Genomic DNA, 14,320 nt, shown 5'->3' on the forward strand with positions numbered 1-14,320 from the left:
CAGTGTGTGTTAAAAAGAAGCACATTTGCCTATGTATTTTTTGATAGCCAGGGCTATGCTTCCTGGTGCTGTGGGTACAACCTCAAGTTGTTGCTTTGATTACCTGTGCTTCCTTTTCCACCAATCACATAATTCATGGCAACAGCGAGTACAATGACAGTAATGAGAGTAGCTGCAGATACAATTAATGTATATGGGCCCTGTGAGCCTATTCCATACTGTCTCTTGTAACCGCAGCTATGAAAACCTGTTTTAAAAATTACACATGTAGATATATGTGTGGTAGGTAGTCCTGTACATTTTGATTTTAAGATATAGTGGGCCTCATTACACGGACGGTGGTAAGGGTTAACGGTCACCGTTAATGGTAAAGGTGACCGTTAACCCTTACCGCCTTACTACGAGGTCCCTTTACGGGTTGGAGACTTTAACGCCTGCTTTTTGCAGGCGTTAAAAACCAACCCGCAAAGGGACCAGGGAGCTAATTACGGTACCGCAATTTGCGGTGCCGTAATTAGCACCTTCCCCATTCCCATTATGCCCTATGGGGCAAAAATGGGAATGGGGAAGGGCAATGGGAGAAGGGGGAATTACCGCCCCACCAACCTTGGAATAGGGTGGTAATTCCCCTTTCCTCCCAGGCGGTGCCAGTATTTTACTGGCATGGACCAAGGAGCTAACAGCACCTTGGTCCACTGCCGTCCGTGTAATGAGGCCCATTGAGTGTAGTCTTTGTACAAAGTTACTTTAACACTGTAATGCCTTTCCATTCATCAAACATAAATATAAGTGTAAACATTTTTAAAAGTTAAATAAGTATGCAAACAAAGTTGTTTTATACAAAATATTTATGTTGGCGGATAATGTGGTTGAGGAATTTCTTTTTCTTTTAGTATTTACTCATGATACATCTTCATCAGCCCATCTGCCTGCATTTGTATTATCTATTATTTGTCTCAGATGTCCTTTTTTCAATGATTACATATAATTTGTAATATTCATTAACATTTGTTTCAATTCTTTTAATGTATACATGATTGTATTTGTTGGGAATTCCTGGGGTGACTCTTGTTTAATTCTTCTCGATACTATTTTTCAACAATTGAAGCCATAATATACTTTGAAATACTTTTGTTGGATGTACAGACATTTAAAACAGAAAGCTAATATATATCTATATGTTGAATGATATGCGTTACTTATGAATATTATTGTTAGTCACATTTACACAAATATAAAGAATAAACTCAAAAAATCCAGAATTTTCTGTACTTTCTTGTGACTGCTTCTCTTCAGCATCTTTATTTAGTATGTCCTCCTCTGTGGGATAATTCTCTTCTAGCCTGATATTTCCATGCTTCTTTCATGGGCTCATCCTACACCTTCCCTTACTGAACCTCTACCATTTGCCCTTATTTCACAAATCTATCAATCTCTTAACTCCTGCCTTACTAGTCTTTTTAATATCTTTCTCGTCACTTCCACTTTTCCTCTGCTCTTTAAACATGCGGTTATTCTTCCTATTCTAAATAAAACCTCCTTAGATCCACCTTTACTTTCAAATTTTCATCCTATTTCTCTTCTTCATTATCTCTATAAACTTTTAGAACATTTTGATTATTCCCAGGTTTTGTCATTTAACACATGGAACTCTATTCTTCTCCACTTCCAGTCTGGATTACGACCTCTTCAGTCAACTGAAACTGTTCTTATTTCTGTCTTTGATTCACTGCTCTCAGCTTGTTAATCTAAATATGCTTCTATTCTTATACATTTGGATATTTCCCCTGCTTTTGACATGGTGGATCATATGATACTTCTCAATTCTCTCTCTTCCTTTGGTTTCTCTATTTCTGTATTACCTTGGTTTCAGTCTTATCTATCGAATTGTACTAACTCGGTCTCATGGGCCGGAATCTGCTTTCTCAAAGTGTCTCACATGGTTCTAATATTGGTTCTTTTCTTTTTTCTCTTTATACTTCTCCTCTTGCTTCTATCATTTCTTCCTTTGGGTTATCTCATCACTTCTATGCTGATGATACCAACTTTTCTTGTGTTTTTCCTCTTTTACTCCTGCTATTCATATAAACCTCTCGGCTTGTCTTTCTGCTATTCAGACGTGGATGTCTGATCATTGTCTTGTTCTTAATGTTTCTAAAAACCTTTTTACCACCTCATTCATCCCTTCTATGTCCCGTGCTCCTTTTCTCCTGCTTCCCCCTTCCCACCTTTCTATCCCCCTTATTGCCCGTGATCCTGGTCTTCATCTTGATACTGATCTATCTTTTCCACCCCATATTTCTATTTCCCATCATTCTTGTCTATTTAATTTGTTTAATATTTGTAAGGTTGCATCCTTTTTCTTACCTTCAGTGTTGCTAAACTTTTGATGTCTTCACTTATTTTTTTAAGGTTATTCTATTGTTCTACACTATGCTTTGGTCTTCCCATTTCCAGTCCTGCTCCTCAAAACTCATCAATTTGTCTTCTCTATTTTCTTTCCCCTTGTGATTCTATTTATACCTCAATATCTTCTCTTGGATGGTTACTTTTCCATGTGCAACTTTTATTCAATGTTCTCTGTATGGTATTTAAATCTCTTCAGGGCCTTGCGGCAATCTATCTTGCATCACTTGTGTCCTTTTATGTTCCTTCTCGGGCTCTTCACTCCCAATCAGGCTGTTTTTTACCTGTTCCTCATCCTCCTTGTGTACAATCACGTTTCAGTTTTTTTTTTCTTTGCTTGGTGCCCTCTCTCTTTGCTCTATTGATTTTTACTCTGATTTTTGAGCTGCCTTGAAAAACGTTCTATTGCAATCTTAATTTTGCCACTTCGGTTTTGTGATTGAACTGCTTGTTATTATGCATGTAATTGATTATGTTTCAAATCCATTTGTTCTGTAAACTGATTCTGTACAGCGCATTGGCGTAAGGTGCTATATACATAATAAATAGACACAAATACAAATACCCTGTCCATGTAGTTGTCCATTGCAGTGTGAGAGTAAAACACACTGGGGGACACCTCACTTGTTAGAATGAACAATGGAAGAAGATTACATGAGGAAAGAAGGTGGATTCTTTGTATTTACTTTCTGATTGGGTCTTTGTTGTTTCTATGATGGGCAGCTGCCAAGAGGACATCAAGTACCCCAGGTGCTCTTCAGCTATTGAGTCTATACGACAATGCAATTTTATTATGATGTTTATATGTACCAATTAAACTGGAGATTATATTGCATCATAATTGTAAAAGTTTTTCTATATAGTAAATTGGTATCCTGAGAGGGAGGTGTGTGTTTTAGGAGATGTAGAATTAAAGTGGCTATACATATTGTTTTTGTTGTATATTTCAGAAATTCATGCAAGTTCGGAAGGAGCAAACTCTCATTGTTCAGAGGATTGTGGCGGAACAGAGAATTTTGAGAATGGGACTAAAAGTAGTGATGTTGAGGACATAGGTGACAGGTTTTCAAAGCATTGGCTTAGAACGTTTTTCAAGGTCAATATATTACTTTAGATGGAGTAATAGTAAAGTAATAGATGGAGTACTTTAGATGTAATAGTAAATAGTAAATAAAAAAAAAATACAAAAAAAGTAATAGTAATAGTAAAGTAATAGATGGAGTACTTTAGATGGACGAAAACTCAGGTAAGGTCCATAGGAAAGTTTTCTAAATCGAGCCACTTAGGCTTAATAAAACATGGCCGACCCGTAGGGACAATAACATTTTTTACTAGACCATGCCTTTAAGTTGCTCAATTTATAGAAAGAGTACTTTTTGGGTGGCGTATGCTTTTTCTTTCCAGTTCTTGTAGTAAGTACATTAGGAATTCTTGTGGATCTTCCTGTGTGTTTATGGTGAATGTTACCATTCCTGAAAAGTAAACCAATTATTGTCTTATACCTGAGACACTTTAAGTGTTGTCAGGAATATTGTTGGCATTACCATGAAGGACAAGCATTTGCAAACTCAACTGGTCTGAGTAATTTAATTCAACAATTGGTGGCAATTGGAAGAGAAGATTGATTGCTACATTTGAATAGCAATTTACTACCGTTGTGTTGCTGTGTTTAAATGGACCAGAGAGTTGTGCCTATATATCCTTTGATCGGCCTGCAGCTATTTTTTGGAGAAGAGACATTGTTTCTATGTCTTCTGATGGACAGTTGATTTTGGACTAGACAGTTTTGATGGAACGGCAGTTGGTTTTTGTTTCTTTAGCAGTATTGTTAGGAGATCTGCTATAGGTTCTGTTAGTATTAGTTTTCCTTTTAAATGTTTTATTTTTTTAGGTACATGGTATATATCTAGATGTGGGGTGTACAGTGCACGTAGCCTGTTGTATTCTAGGATGCAAGGAATGTTGACTGTTTGAATTCAAGTTAATCAGGCCTTCTTTAAAGACTTTGCTGCCCATGTGTGGTGTTCGAGCTAAAAAACATGGCGCTGGTGCGCAGTGCATTCTGGGGGAACTCAGAGCCATGATGGATATTTATCCATGCCTCAGTGGAAAGCTGCACTTGCTTTGGGAAACAACATGTTTTCAACGTTATTCGCTGATGGGTTTGGAATGCAGGCCTTCTCAGCCAAGGACACGGCGCTGGGAAAGCTAAGATCCGCAGGTGCCGGCTGGTACCTGATAACGAAGTTTGTTTTGGTTTGCTATGCTTGCGCCAAGGTTTTGAGATGAGTTATGGAATTGTTTTCCGGGGCGCTTAGGAGAGGGAAGCGCTCTGCTCCTTAAGGTTACTGTCGGTTGACCCAGCTGGCAATCAACCGTCACCCATCAATGCGCAAGCGCATTTGCCAGAAGGTTCGAGAAGGTGCCACCCCTTGTTGAGGAGGGCATATATGCGGAAGCCCTCAACGGTCAGACGGGATAAGCACAAAGACCTCAGTCGGAGGGGGGACGCCCTGGTCCGATATACCTGTGGGCTGTTGTGCTCTTGGCCTGGCTGTTGTCGGGGTCTTTCAGCCGCTTCTGGCGAGATGAGGTTTTGTCAAGTTACGCCCATGGTGATGTATTCCTGCTAATTTCCTATGATTTATCTGATTTATGCTTGTATTGTATATATGCCTAACTACAAATAAATAGCCGTATAAGTGCTACTTACTCTCTAAGCGTGCGTGTGGTTGTAAGTCATTGCGTTGTCTACCTGCGTTCAAAGTATTGGCTCTGCGGCTGCGCTGGTGATAAATTACTGTCCGTGCACTATTGGCGAGCAATACATGTTTTGGCTCTGCGGCTGTACTGGTGATAAATTACTGTCCGTGCATTTGGAGAGCAATACACCATGTCCTTCAGTGTGGTATCTAGGATCAGACCTTGTGAAATATGAATAGAGACAGCATATGCAAGAGATAGAGAGAATTGCTCACTGTATACGCACGCCTTCGAAAAGAAGGAAACATGCTATTGTGCAGCCTATTTTTTAAACTTTTATAAGTTTGTCAGTATGTTGATAAACTGAATGTTGTTCTCATGTGGATAATAAAAATAATACTAATAATAATACTACTAATAATAATAATAATAATAATAATAATAATAATAATAATAATAATAATAATAATAATAAGTTTGGAATCCAACATCTGTAGCAATTTCTCCATTGACTAAACGTTGTTCCACATCAAGGTTACGTTTTAGAATTACTCTGCAATTCAGACACAGAGTTAATACTTTTTCTAATCCAGCTGCAGAGATACATTTTTGGGAGTGTCATGCCATGCACTTCTAGTTTGTCTCTGGAGCTGATATGCAGTATTCCATTCTTTTCTTTTTCAACATTGTATAGTTGAATTGACTACAGCTTGCTACAAGGGTTGGCATTAAGGACATGCATTTTATATTTGTATTTAATTAATTGGTCCATGACATCAGGAGCAGATGCGTTTTGCCTATATAGTTCATGGATTAGTCTAGTATGTAAGGTGGATTTTGCATCTTTTGCAAGCAGACTAGGTTTAATGCTTTTTAAAATGTTAGCATAGGTGAGATCTGGAGACTGATGCATGTTTTGAGTTAGTTATGTGTAACGGAAATGTTGACAGAGATTTACATTTCCAATGCTGCCGAGTGTGTTATGTGATTGTTTGTGTCCTAATGTTTTTAAAATAGGTTGAACTTTTACTGGTGTTAACTGTTGGAGGTGCCCGAAAAAACAATAACGTGTTTTACTCCAAACAGTACTTTCTAGTCAGTTTTTAGAACATTACCGTCCCATCACGAGTTGAATGGGACGGTAATTGCCCATTCGCGGGTGGCGGTATGGCCGGCCACCCAATCCCCATTCTGCCCCATAAGGCAGAATGGGGGTCAGGAGCATGGTTGCACCGGCATCATCAATAACGGTGTAGGTGCAATCACGAGTTCTGCTCGTGGGTGCCGGTCTGCACGCCTGGTCAGACCATGAGTGCAGTCCGGCACCAGCAAGCAGAACTCGTAATTTTGCGGAGAGGTAACAACGGCGCTGGTAGCACTACCGGCTCAGTTGTTGTCTTTCAGCAACGCTTGTAATGAGGCCCTTGGTCACCTAATAATTCTTCTTCTTTTCGCCAAAGTTTAAAAAGTTGCAGTAGGGCTATGTAATAAGGTTCTCTATGTTGCAGAGATTTAAATGATAACTTTATATGATTAATTAGACTTGGTTTCATATGTTTTACTAGGCTTCCTTCACAAGCTGAGACTGAATATTTGGCAGTTGTCTCATCTGGTGTTACATTGTTTTTGAAGTAGTATTGTGGACTATTTCATACATGCACATGTTTTCCAACTGTTTGGGTAGTATGTGTCATTAAATTGTTTTGTAAAATATTCAGGCTGTTGCGATCATGTTTGGCTATTGTTTCTATCTCTTGGTAGGATGTTGGTACTCTTTTTTGTATGTATGGTGTGATGCATTTGGACCAAGGTTTAGCCAGACAATGTGTTCATATTTGCATATATAAGGCTGTGTTTGTTAAATGGTCTTCAGCTTCATAACACCCACATTCTCTATAGGAGACATTTTACATACCCATGCTGTACAGTTTTGTGATGGTAATTTGTCAGATGATTTATCATCCCATAGGTCTTTTACCTCTGTTTTCTCTGCTTTGGTGAGATAGGCATTGACATATCTTGCAACTGCAGTGGGATTGTCTGCAAAGTATATCTCCTTTTTTTGTGCTCTTTTTGAAAAAATGTATGCAACAACAGATACATACTTGTCTGGTATTTCAGCAGATGTGTTTTGAAATGTAGCTATTTCCTTGTTGTATGTGTTTGTTAGGAGGTTGGTGTTTGTGAAATTTTTGCAAATGTTTTGTGAAGTTACTGAATTTTTGAAGTCAACTTCAGTCCCATAACATTTACTTTGGATATTTCTCGAAGGAGTTCTTTGGCTGTTCCATGTAGGAGAATCTTATTTACATTTTGAAGTTCTAGAGCAGGACTTTTTGCATATTATAGTCTATGAACAAGATTTTGTACAGCGAAATGGTGTATTGGTTACATTTTGATGTGTCGGAAGGTGCTTTAGCAAGCAGTTCATGAAATGCAGGCTAATGAATGCCCTTGCCGTCCAGTGTGGCTGCGCACTAGGCAGGAGTGTATGGTTTGTAAAGTTTTCATTTTACTTTTGTCTTTCAATTTCACATAGTGATTGAGCAATTGCCATAAAAATGTAAGCATTTCTGGCGTACATTACATATTGAGCTGCATGTCCATTTGTACACTGGATGGTTTGTTTGGGCGAAAGGAACATTTGGTTGAAAGTTTGTTGCGGCCATTTTTTCTATAAGGGTTTCTTTTGCAATATTGGTGTCTCCTACCATTTCACACCCTTGGTCATTATTGTCTATAGATATTTGGTGTTTTGTTCTTGTTTATAAGCCTCTTGATTGAAATATGGTTCTGTGATGCATATAGGAATCCATTCATCTTCACAGAAGTTTGACAAGATATCTATGTTGACATTGCATTTGTTTAGAAGTACTGTTTGTAATGTATTGATTAATTTAGTTAGTGGTTTCATCCTATTTTAAATCAATACAAACTCATTTCTCTTTAGTGAAAATGGGCTGTCAATTAGAGCTTTGAGGATTCGTCTTCTGCATTAACTTATAAGGGTAGATCATGACTTTTTAGCTGTCTTTATAAGATTGTGAAGAACTCTACGGTGGAAAAAATGTTCTCAAATTATTTTTTTTAATGCTTTACTGTGGTGATTTTAACATTGCTAGATATAGTATTAGGTTCATAAATAGGTCTGCTTTGTTTGTGCATCTTTTTTACTTTTAGTTTTTGTAAGAGGGGCCTTACTTTTTTAGTGGTGGATGGTTTTGTTTTGTTGAGTGAGGTTACTAGCGGTTTTGTTTCAATGTTTTCTATACATTGTTTTAGAAGATGACTATATGGCCTGTTTTTATTCTTATCTGCTCTATGTTTTCTTTGTTTTCTACAGAACAGGTTTTTAGTAGGCATTCTGTTTTGTCTGTTGGGAAAAAAGAAGGTTTGGGTTTGAAAGTTGCAGAATGTATATGCATGCATTGCCAATGGATGTGTGGTTGTGATTGTAGAGATGAATAGAGTGCTTTGTGATTATGTAGTGGGATAAGAGGTGTGGTTGGGAATGTTGTGAGAGTAAGAGCCTGTACAAGTTTGATGGGCTTGGGTTAGTGAGTAAGGGAGTGGTGGTGTGATTGAATACATATGTTAACTATGTTGTTATAACAATTGGAGTATGAGTAGTGCTTTTTGGGACATTATAAGGAACAGGGCAAACATGGGTGTGAAAAATAGATACATATCAAGGTTATTTTTCTGCTGGTGATTTTAATTAAAATAAGTGCAGTGTATTTGGTGCAATGTATTTGTAATGTGTTGCAGTGTTTTTAAAGAATAGGGAAACTGTGGCCTAGTGGTAATGCAATGGTGGATTGTTGTTGCTGCAGTGTTTGGTGTCTCATAGTGGAGGTTGGGAAAGAACAGTACTTTATATGTAATGGGAAGTGTTGTATATAGATATTTTGGCAATATACACATATGTGTGATCAGGTGGAGAATGGCAGTAGTGTAAGGAATGTAATAAGAGAGGTTGGCAAGTGTGACATTTATATGGAAAGAAAATGGAAAATGCTGAACGTTTAAACATGTTTCTTTTTAGGAGAATTTTCATGAAAGTTAAAAAATGCATATGTGCATTCATAGCAGCATTGTGTGTAACTTTTTTTCTAAAAGAAAGGAAAAGCAGATGGAAAAGATTTGTAGAATATTTTTAAGTGTGGATATTTAATATGTTGGCAGTAGATACATTTCAAGCTGTAGGTGCTTATCAAGTCTTGTTCTTTTTCTTTGCATTCTGGGACGTGTAGTTCCACTTTTCCCATTATAAAACTATAAGCCCTAGAATGCAGAGAAAAAACTAGGAGTGAATACGCACTTACAAGTCAGAACAGGTCATGTTTTCAAGTATGCATGTACAGCCAATATAATAAGCTTCCGCACACCAAGTGGCACTTAAAAATGTTCTACAAATCTTTTTCATCTGCTTTTCCTTTCTGATGTGTGATATTGGAGACACATTTATAGTTATGCAGAGTTTGTAAGTGGGTGTAGTTGTTTATCCAGTCCCGCTGCTTGATCTTGTTCTTATAAATGGCCTTCAGTGTTTCAAAATGTGTATCACGTTTAACATCGGGATACAACTCAATGATAGAAAAGCACCCCTCATTTAATGTTATAAAATTACATGTTCTAGAACATCGGGAAACTGCAGTATTGTTGGTCTTGCCAATGATTTCTGACAATGGACATTAGGGTAGTGATCTGGATTTGATATATAACGTGCCTCTGCCTATCAAGGCATGGCTCTTTAAAGAGAAAAGCCTGAGTTCCAATCAAAGATATGACATGGGAGTAGATGGTGGCAAGTTCAGGAGTTTCCTCCAGAAAAGTCTTTCAATGGTATTTAGCCAGGGTAAGTCCCTCAAAGTGATGGCTTTAATTTAGCCCTGTTCAATATTTCTGGATCAAAACAATGTTTATAAAGCTTAATTATCTCTTCAAAATACGGATGTGACTCACAAATATTCCTCAGCACCCTCACAAACCTCTCAATTGAAAAGCCACACATGTTGCACACCGCCAGCTGCATGTTCACGCTCAAGGGATTATTGTGGCCAGCTCCTGAATCAACCAAGCCCCCACACCGTCCATACCTGCTTTCCACGTATTTTGATACACCTATGGTGTGCAAGCTGCAGCCCTGTTTTAGCCCACAACTCCTAAAATCCCTCACCATTGTGTATGCTGGTTAGGGCTGATAGGAGATGTAGGAAAAACATCTGGGGGGCCACATGCTTTTCCACACTGCGATAATGAATGTGTTCTTGGGAAATATGGTATTTTTTTGTGAAAGTTTTGCCCATACCTATAGGAGATTCATTTTGAATCAACTTTCTTCCTGGTCTGGACTGGCAACGGCATCTAGTCATGTATGTGCAACCTTGATTCCTTATAGAAAACCTGGCGCTAGAGGTGGACAGAAAGGAGAGGGAAAATATGGAAATCATACTGACACTGAAGCCAACAAAGGGGGCCTTCACTGTTGAAAGGGGATGGAAGTACACCCTTTTTTAATATTGTGAAATGGTTTGTGAGGGATGGGATAAACGTCTTGTTCACTAGCAGTGGTTGAAAGACCGGTTGTTACAAATGTACTGAAAGTGTCTTTTTTCAACCCACACTTGTAGATATCGCTGCACTAATCTGAAGTTATACAGCCAGACGCCAAACAGCCTGTTACACTAAACTGCAAAGTGCAATTTCCTCCCAAGACATGTGTGTGAGTTCCCGTCCCTTCAACAGTCAGCGGGAAAGAACACATTGCCAATCGCTTCCTAAATGAATTTTCCCGACTTCCTGTTATCTGGAGTGAGACGATCTCAACTTCTCTGCCCTTTCTCGCGAGACCGTTTTAGGAGCCCTAGTACCAGGGAATGCTATGTCTTATTGAAAGGGGAACCATAAAGCCAAATGTCATTGCAATGAGTCATAGAGCAGTTGCAGGTTCCGGGTGGCGTTTTTATTGTGAAAGATACATGTTTTTATTACATCTCTCGTTGACATTTCTAGCTTACACCTATGTAATATTCACGTATTTTTCTAGACAGGACTTAAGGTAAACCTTGTCATGTATTAATAATACATGATGCATACTGTGTATGTCCATTACAACTTGTGAGGATAGTCGATTGCAAAGTGTCTTTAAGAGAATGCATGCCCAGTGTAAATGTTGGTTTCATGTTTCCATAAAGGTATCCATGCCAGGGAAATGGAACTGGACTTTGTTGCAATAGTTCCTGAGACGTGTTGCGAATATTTCATGATTTTTAAAAATGATAAACTCTTGGAATACATTTTCCAATCTTCGTTGGGTTTGCCACGTGCACGTTTAACATTACTCACGTGTGTAAACTTTTTGACTTCAATAGAAATCACGTTTCTTTGTGTAAGTTGTGAGCCAGTTGATATTATTTGTGTTCTAATTATGTTTCATGCGATTAAATCGTTCACCAGCCTGCCCAGACTACATTAGCCTAAGCCATATGGAGTCTTACCACATTACCAAGACGTTTCCTTTGTGTACTCAGTCCATATTTACATAGGTGGCAAGTCGACACACGTCAACATGTGTACTGTAATTTAGTGCAACACCAGACCATACAGGACCAGCGCAGTTTCAATTGAGCAGCTCCGCGGCAGGGAAACGGTTCAAGCGACCTCTGTAAAGGTTTGCTCAAATCAGGCCCAGAACTGTGATGGATATTGGACAATGAATGTAGCAATTACCATACAGACCTGACACTAACAGAAACGATCACATAAACACAGACAGAGGCATTATACTGCTCGGAGGGCAAATTGTGGCGGGAAAAACAAGAAAAAGAATAAACATTAGAGCAACACAAAATAATAACATTTAAGTGTCAGGGCAAGATGGTCAGCCTTAGAAGGGACAGAAAAGAGGGACTCCCAAATCAGGGACAATTTAACACAAACTTAGGAAACAGTAGAAGGACTTTGGATGCCGATATGAAAAGGGAAAGAGAGGAGTTGCATACAACTTCAACTGACAGGAGGTCACGCACGAGTGACAAACCGGAAGTGCCAAATATTGGGATACAGGGCAGACAGACCTGGTCAATAAGAAAGGATGTCATGCAGAGGGGCTGCAAACATTGAGTAATGACACATATGAGTAGCGAGAGAACACACACACCAAATGCCAACAGTATTAACACTTTCAGTCTGGAGTGCAGCTGGGTAGTTTCTAAAAGGTCAGCGTTCTAAGACATTTTTAGCATTACAAACAGTTATGCACACACGGCTAACCCTCCCAGACCTCTCTCTCACACAAACCCTCAATTTTTCAGGCCTTCAATTTCATAGAGACATTCAGTCTCATAGTGTGATGAATGGGCTTCTGGGATGAGTAGAGGGTAAAACTTCTATTCAGCCCTAACACTTCTACAAAACAGGATTGGACCCAATCATACAAGTAAAACAGATACAGTTAAGAGATATACTTCCTTCTCCTTTTGTGCTACCATGGGTATAGGGAGTGCTACACGCTCAAGAAGGGTGTACGTATGAATGTGAAACAGCATTAACCCACACATCAAAGTACAACAGTCCAAAATAAAGGAATGTCCAATCAAAATTCTATAAAATGGTGTCTCTCTTGTCCTTACTGTGGAAGGGTATCACATCTGGGAAAAGGTGAAATCCAGATGAAGTGATTGATTTTCTTTGTCACTGCTGTCATTTTTATATGTAAAATGTTTATAATGGATTTGTTTAATTTTTTTTTATTCTGCTAAATGTGTATTTTATTGTTTATTAATATGTTTATGCTTTTATGTAGTGCGAAAGGTTAAATTAACCACATGCACTTAACAAAAAAATAAAAATAAAAATTATGTATACTTTAATTTAACACTACTTATGCAACAGAACATTTGTCCGTAGAAAGATGCAGAACTCTAGGTAATGAAAAAAAGAGATTAAAGGCAGATACAAAAACACAATGTTGTGGAAAAGGATATGTTCTTGTAGGAAAAAAAGTGATTAAAGTTACCTAGTCAGTCTCAAGGGTCCAGAACTGAACATGAGAAGAAGTTATAAGTCACTCATTTCTTTGCTTTTATTAGTGGTTCGACAACAGCAACTAAGGCTTTTTGGCACTGTGTGGACTCAAGTTTGAATGTGGCAGTGTCGGTCGTCTGGATGGCAAGCAGATGTTGAGTCAGGTTTGAACTGAAGTGATGCTTCGATGCTTGAGCAATGTGATCATGGAGGTCAACAGGTTGGGTTTGCCTGCCAATGTCTGATGGCAGGTGAGTTGATGACCGGAGTGCAATTTGAGTCGGTTCAATGCTGTGGTCCAAGGACACAGTATGGGGAAAATACATGGGTTGGCTCAGCCTTCAATTTGATTGGTAACTAAGAGGCTGGAGGTTCGAACAGTGGTTTGACCGATGCAGGTGCTGCACTGTTTCTTTTTTCAAGCCAGGCAATAAGCTGGAACATCAGACGTGCAAACTGGTTTGAACATGCAGGACAGCGGTTTGAAGGTCAGTGAGTGTTGAAAACAGATCCAGAGGGTTGTGTTGGTTCAAATGGGGTCAAGCAGCCCTGAATCATGGTTTACAGTGCTTCAATGACAAAAAAAACAGGGATACTGGCTGTCTTATCTTTCAGGTTCTGTGAGACCTAATCCAAGGTCTCTGGGGCAAGATTGGTCCTTGTTATCGGGCTCACAGACATGGGTCTGCCTGACACACACATGCAGGGGTCATTCAGCATGGTGTGGTCCAAGCTACCTGTATTGCTGGCAGAAAACCAAGTCTTGTTCCAGCTGAAGTTCTCCTCCAATGTGCCTTCAGGATGGTTAGGGAGCAAAGCTTGCCTCTCCCTTTGACAACCTTTGTCCACCTCACAACTGGTAGACTTTGGAAAGGACTGCTCTCCCAATGGGGTACAATCAAATTCTTAATCAAAGCCTGATGTCCAGAGTGAAATCATAAAAGGAGTAGGATACCTCCTCTTTTGTAGGCAGAAGTTCAGATATTATTGTATTAAATCTAGCCTGCTTTAGGGGGTCCAACCTATGTCCTATTGATACAAGCAGTCTTTGCCTTCTGACATCATAATCAAAGTGGTCTGTGCTAAAGAAAGTGGAGGGGAAAGGAAAATAGGGTAGATATAGAGAGAAACAAGATCATGGAATCTGTCTTCTCCTCAGCTGGGCTCCTTCTCTCTATGATAG

Source organism: Ambystoma mexicanum, chromosome 4p, assembly GCF_040938575.1.
Source record: "Ambystoma mexicanum isolate Mex_15411 chromosome 4p, UKY_AmexF1_1, whole genome shotgun sequence".
NCBI classification, from domain to species: domain Eukaryota; kingdom Metazoa; phylum Chordata; class Amphibia; order Caudata; family Ambystomatidae; genus Ambystoma; species Ambystoma mexicanum.